Genomic DNA, 7,381 nt, shown 5'->3' with positions numbered 1-7,381 from the left:
CTACCTAACCACCTACCCACCCGGCTACCTACCCACCCACCAGGCTTCCTACCTACCTACCCACCCACCCGGCTACCTACCCACCCACCCAACTACCTACCTACCTACCCACCCGGCTACCTACCTAACCACCCACCCACCCGGCTACCTACCTACCTACTGGGCTAGTTACAAACCCACCAGGCTACCTAACCACCTGGCTACCTACCCACCCACCTACCTACGCACCTGGCTACCTACCCACCCACCAGGCTACCTACCCACCCGGCTACCCAGCCACCCACTCGGCTACCCAGCCACCCACCCGGCTACCTACCCACCCACCCACCAGGCTACCTACCCACCCACCAGGTTGCCTACCTACCCACCCACCAGGCTACCTACCTACCTACCTACCTACCGGGCTAGTTACCAACCCACCCATCCACCAGGCTACCTACCCACCCGGCTACCCACCCACCAGGCTGCCTACCTACCTACCTACCCACCCACCCACCCACCAGGCTACCTACCTACCTACCTACCGGGCTAGTTACCAACCCACCCACCAGGCTACCTACCCACCAGGCTACCTACCCACCCAGCTACCCAGCCACCCACCCGGCTACCTGGGCACCCACCCACCAGGCTACCTACCAGCCCGGCTAAGGGCTACCTACCTACCCAGCCACCAGGCTAACTAAACCAGGCTACCTATCCACCCAACCACCCATGGGAGCTGCGCGCCGGATGGAGACTGGGACAGGAGGTCTGCTGCTGCAGGTGAGTAAATGTTTTTTTTTAAATTTATATTAGCAGGTGTATGTTCTGGGCAGGTCTGCCACATGATTGCATGTATTTTCTGGGCAAATCTGCCGACATGATTGCACGTATTTTCTGGGCCTATCTGCCGACATGATTGCACGTATTTTCTGGGCATATCTGCCGACATGATTGCACGTATTTTCTGGGCATATCTCCCGACATGATTGCACGTATTTTCTGGGCATATCTGCCAACATGATTGCATGTATTTTCTGGGCATATCTGCCAACATGATTGCACGTATTTTCTGGGCATATCTGCCGACATGATTGCACGTATTTTATGGGCATATCTGCTGACATTATGTGTATTTTCTCGGGAAAACCTGCACAATTATGTGAATTTTCTGGGGAAGGGGTCACCAAAACTTTCTTTTTTTGTCTTTGCATTGCACTTTTCAAGGGAACCTGAGGTGAGAATAATATTGAGGCTGCCATATTTCTCTCCTTTTAAGCAATACCAGTTGCCTGGCTGCCGTACTGGTCCTCTACCTCTTATTCTTTCAACCATAGACCCTGAACAAGCATGCAGCAGGTCAGGGGTTTCTGACAATATTGTCAGAACTGAGAAGATTAGCTGCATGCTTGTTGCTGGTGTAATTCAGTTTATTACTGCAGCCAAATAGATCAGCAGGGCCGCCAGGCATCTAGTATTGTTTAAAAGGAAATAAACCCTCACCCCGGGTTCGCTTTAAATTACAGTTAGCTCATCCGGTCATTGCCACGGCCATTTTTTGCCGCGTCGCTTCACGCGCCGCAGGTTCTACCCACACCCATTATAGCCACGCCCATTTTTTGTCCCGGCGCGCTTCGCAGGTCGTAGGGGCCCGCAATTGCAATTTTGCACAGGGGCCCACTGCTGCCTGTGTCCGCCACTGGTTACTGTTATCGAGCAGGGCCCACACTACTATCAGATTTGGGGAGTATTTAGTGCCTTGTACACCGAAAATCTTTGCACATTACATTATGTGCTACTTTAGGAGATTATTGGACCACAGCAGAGGACTCAAAAGGGAATTACAGGCTATCTCTAATTATTATTTTGCAATGATAAAGGTTTCACAAAGCAGCACTACAGTGATTTTACTGTGGAGTCCAGTTATATGTCGGTATGCGCCTACTCACAAAGTATGAGTCTCATTTGTGGTTAAAGGCACCTGCTGAAACATACCTATTTCCATTGAGATAACCTTCCTGTCTCTAAATTGTAATAAAAGGCAAATTGTCAGTTAAGCTTTCGGCCCCTTGTAAACCATCTTTATCAGAGAGAAATTGTCTACAGTATCAGAGTTGACACATTTTGCGAATGCATGCTTAGAAAATACATGACTTAATCTGTGAAGCTGCTATGGAAGCTATTGAAATAACATCTAAATGCAGGAAATGAAACATGCTTCTATATTTGATGGAGAAAAGACCAACATTAATTATTCACGTCTGATGGCTGAATAAGTAAATTATCTGGGGCTATTATAATACTATTTATTTAAAGGATTTAGTTAGTGTACATAATGAGGATTAGCTCAATAAATGTGCACAAAGTTCCGCACAGTAATGAGGTCATTCATCTGGACTCCAGTTGTTTCTCCACTCTTAGCAAGTCTGTGTAGCCCGATTTATGAACAAGTGACAACCTCAGAGGGAAATAAACAGAATGCTGAGTACACTGCTAATCGTAAACTTTTATGGACTCTAGCAGCTTGCGTTTAGTCATCTGAGTTCAGTGTGGATGTGATTGAGGTTCTTGTCATGCTGTTACTGTTTAAAAATGAAATTACATTGTTTAAAAGTCCTTTACGCAATGGAATACATAAGAATAAAAAAAAACAGATTTTACCTGACCACTGTTTTAACGTTTAAGTCCAAAACTCGGCAGGCATAGTTCTAAGTATACCATCTAATATACTGTACATATCCCTTCTTCGCATAGGAAATAGTAAAGTGCCAGACTAGTCCGGATCCATCCAAAAACGTCCACCCTCACTCATGCATTTTGCTCCAGAGACCATCACTCTATTGCCTGGTACACACCATGCAATTTCCCATAAGATAGATGGGTCGATAGATCATTTCCGTCAAATCCGATCAGATTTCCGATCGTTTTCCTGGTCGCTTTTCTTATATGCAAATCGATCAGAAAAAAAATGGTCGGAAATCAGATCGGACTTGTCAGAATTGATCTATTTGACCCATCTATCTGACGGAAATTGCACGGTGTGTACCAGGCTTTATGCTGGGCATACACGGCTTGATTTTGCTGCTTGATTCTCCTGCTCGATCGATTCGCAGCTCGATTCCACAGTCAATTCACTTATCTTCTGCTAGTTTTTCTTATCTTTTTACATTCACTTAAATCCAGAATTGAGCGGCAAAACGATCGGGCGGGAGATCGGACATGTCTGAAATTATCTATCGAGCCATCTTTATGGCTCAAAACCGAGCTGTGTATTCCCAGCATTAGACCTGCAGTGCTGCACACTCCAGGGCATCACATCTATTTGTAGCTTTGCCCCCCCCCCCATCATTCACAAAGGAGGAGTTAATAAATAGCTATACAGCCTTGTCCCGTCTCATAGCACTGAAATATGCAAAGGGTGAGTGGCATACCTACTTTTTAAAATACTAATAATATATATTCCCCTTAACAGTCCTCCAGGAAGACACTACAAAATGCCAGGCAGCTGCTATGACAAAGCACCCCAAAGACTGCAGGGCTTTGGCAGAAAGTATCCACGAGATGAGCTAGGATTAAGCCAATTCTGTGTCTAAAACATGCCATCTGTGTACTTTTCTTCATTTGTGTCCATTAACGAAAGTTAAGAAAACTATTATCTGTTTTAGAAACTCCATGGGCCACATGCAATTCACTTTTTCACCTAGGAGATAATTTTTCATCTTGAATTTAGAGCACTTTTCAGCACTTTGCAATGAAAAAAAGTACCCAAAAGTGTGTGAAAAAACTGCTATCAATTTTTTTTGTCATTTTCTTGCTTGCTGGCGGCTTGAAAGGCATTTTATAGACAAGTTTAAAAATTTCACCTGGGAGAAAACTCGGGAGAAAAAGTCAATAGCATATGGGTCCATATCTATTTGGTTTCTGTCACGGACGATTGCGGGGACGCAGGCGCGTCCTGGAACCGCCCGTGAAGAAAAGAACGATCGCACTCGATTCCTGCATCGATTGCGCCTCAGATCAATAAAACCAAGATCTGATGTGCAGTATCCCTCTGCTTAGGAACAGCTGGGAAATCTGTCTTAGCTGAAATGACAGCCTGGGGGGAAGGTGTTAATTAGCTTGGACATATTCCCTGTGGAAGGCACAATTTCCCTTTTGGCTCTGGGAACCAGGTGACACTTAGCTGATCTCATGGAGATGTTAATTAACCAAAGGATGCCTAGGTGCAGCCAAGCAGGCTACGAATCCACGGGAGGCCTGGACACTCTGTTCTCTGCTAAAGATCAAAGGAAAGTCAGCTGTTAGCAGCTAGAACACAACCTCAGTCTCATGGCATAATCCATAACTTCCCAGATCTGTAATATTTCTGGGGTTCCTGAGATGGCCGCTTCACCAAACATGGGGGAAGTGTAGCATGAGCCCCGGTGCTGGTTCTGAGGAAGTTTCAGAACCTTCGGAGGTAAGGACTGCCAGCTAGGCAGTTTCAAAGTGCCCTGATGATACCACAGGGGTCCCACCCCTCATGTCTGGTATCAGGGCGCTGGGTAAATCGAGACAGACCTGAAAATGTTAATAAATCTGCCCTGACCTGTACGGTTCTGTGAGATAGAGCCCATATATGGGTAGATATGATTTCTAGCCCCAGTACAAGGGGAGGGCTCATCTCATCTTTGAAGGGGGTGTATGGCTCCCCGCCCTCACTCCCTCCTACTGAAGCAGGGGCATAAGAATGGCTGAGGACCCAAACTCAGTGTCCTCCACACTGAACCATCTTGCACTCATCAGATGCCAGCTTGAGGATATGCTGGCATCCACCTGGTCTGAACTCTGAACTCTGGACTTTGAAACCAAGAACTTTATGATTCTTCCCACAATAAGGACATCTTTCCAGGAACTAAGTATTTTTCTCCCTTCTTTTATTTTTCATACTGGCTATTACTGTTTTAATAATTGTTGATTTTCATAATTGTCTGTATATATTAATTATTTATATTGCGTGAATAAACGACTTTCCCCAAGTCATTCACTGTTTCGCTACCCTGCTTATCAGCACACACAGAACTGATCCCGGGTCTCTGAAGATACGCTACTGTTTGTTTGTTGTTGGCTAGACAGAATATCGTGTGTTTAACCGTTTTATTCGCAGGATTAGTCAGTCAGTTAGTGGGCCCCACGGTCCCATAGTAACCGCGGTGGTGGCAGTTTACTCTGAACCAGTAGGTGACGTTGTAATTACCCGTGTCTCACAGGCTCCCTTCTGAGTTGTCTGCGGCTAATTCTTAACGGTTCCTGCGCATTGACTGCGACCAGAGTTCGCACGATCTGTGCGCTGGCACCGTTTAGAAGGCTAAGTGCGGTCAGCCACGAGGGTCCTTGTGACAGTTTCGTTGGAACACAAAGTTCCTGTCCTCAGATCACCTTTCCCTGTGTTTGTGACCATAGGGTTTGATTGGTGTGGGCTTGTTGGTTGGATCCCTGGAACTTCAAGGTTTTGGTTAGTGCTATACCTTCCAAGTATTAGAAGTGAGGGTGGGTGAGAGGGATGAGAAAAAGAAATAAATGGCTTTAAATGAAATGTAAGATTACATAATGGAAACATAAATAACCAGTTGCTAGATTTTATATGATTTACTTAACAACCATATTTTTTTATTTAAGTATTTACATACATATTACACAGTGCTGTACAGAGTATATTGTCTTGTCACTAACTGTCCTTCAGAGGGGCTCACAATCTAGTCCATACCATAGTCCTATGTCTATGCATGTATCATGTAGGGCATGTATCATAGTCTAGGGCCAATTTAGGGGAAAGCCAATTAACTTATATGTATGTTTTTGGGATGTGGGAGGAAACTGGAATGCGCAGAGGAAACCCACGCAGACACAGGAAGACCATACAAACTCCTTGCAGATGTTGGCTGGGATTTGAACCGGTGATCCAGCACTGCAAGGCGAGAGTGCTAACCACTATGCCACCGTGCTGCCCTAACCATGTAACCCATTTCATAATGTCAATGCCCCTTTACAATTCCATTTTTGTTGATAAAACATCAACAAAAATGAACAAGGGTTCATTGCAAATTTTATTCCAGCTTTCTTACTTTACTTCTATGTACATAAAAAACTAAAACCAAAGCCATTCCAGAGACCTGCAGACAGTTTGCTGCAAGTCAGTGGGTTAGTGCACATGTTGAAAAGGAGTAACAATGGCTACTGCTCTGTGTAGCTAATTGCACATGCACCAAGGTGGGAATTTCTCAACTGGCGCTATGACTGCAAAAATAGTTTAATTTTAGCTGTTAATTGAAAGTAAGATAATTCATTTAATAACATTGCATTAAAAAAAAATAGTGTAATACTGGTTTATATTCATAGTAATTCTATAAGAGGAAATTTACCTCATAATTGGTTCCACCAGCTTTAATAGCAGTAGTTACAAGCTAATTCTATAAGGGCCCTTTCACACCAGAGGACTTTTTCTGCATTTTAACGCCACAGCCGAAGTTGGCGTTTTCTAAGGTAAAATGAAAGTTCATAGACTTTCATTTTACCTTTCACATCTAACTCGGCGTTTTGGAGCGTTGCGTTTCAACGCTCCCAGGAGCTTTTTCAGGGCTGTTTACAGCCGAAGTTGGCTGTTGGTGTTTCAATGATAGTCAATGGAAAACGCCAACTTCAGTGTTTTCAAAGCGTTTTACAGCTGACTTGTTCACTTATTTTTATAGAAAAAAAAAAGGCCGTATTCATATGAGCTGTAAAACGCTTTGAAAACGCTTTGAAAACGCTATGTATTGGCGTTAAGCAAAAGGCTGACTTTCAGCCTTTTCTACCGCAGCCTCTAGTGTGAAAGAGCCCTAACTGTAACAAGCATAATTTGATACCAGTATTTCACATCAATACTGAGCAATTATTGCAGTAATCATTCAGATACATAGTCAGACAATTCAGATACATTGTCATGCCTCTGTGAATGAATTGCTTGTTTGAGTTACTGCTGCGACATGACTTTAATTTTATTTTAACTCGCCGTTCAGATGAAGAGTGAAGACTTGATTTTCTCCTTTGGATCATTGTCTTATTTTTTTAACTCAATTAGGTTTCAGCTACAGGTCACTGAGATTAAATGTTTATTTATAATATGCTGCTATGGTATTAATTATTTGACTGTCACACTACCCCTTAACACCACTACAAGGCCAGTTTTAGGGACCCTGGGAAAACATAAACTTAGGGCTCCTACATTTTAATTCTGTGGTTTACAAATATATATTAATCCTTAAAAAAGCACAGCCAAAGAGGTATCATACATACAATTTTGATTTCGGTTTTAAAGGACACCAGAGCTGAGAGGGATATGGAGGCTGCCATATTTACTGTATTTCCTTACAAATCATACCAA

General features: G+C 43.8%; 1 long non-coding RNA gene across 1 annotated transcript in view; it reads right to left on the bottom strand.

Annotated features, from left to right (window-relative positions):
• Positions 1 to 2,399: 2,399 nt before the first annotated feature.
• Positions 2,400 to 7,381, bottom strand: part of LOC137570636 (uncharacterized) — an 80,349-nt gene continuing 75,367 nt past the window's right edge. The window contains exon 4 of the long non-coding RNA XR_011031124.1: positions 2,400 to 2,561. This is a non-coding gene — a long non-coding RNA (uncharacterized lncRNA). The remainder of the gene's footprint in view (positions 2,562 to 7,381) is intronic.

This window comes from Hyperolius riggenbachi, chromosome 4 (assembly GCF_040937935.1).
Source record: "Hyperolius riggenbachi isolate aHypRig1 chromosome 4, aHypRig1.pri, whole genome shotgun sequence".
Lineage (NCBI taxonomy): Eukaryota > Metazoa > Chordata > Amphibia > Anura > Hyperoliidae > Hyperolius > Hyperolius riggenbachi.
This window is presented reverse-complemented; position numbering and strand designations above follow the sequence as displayed.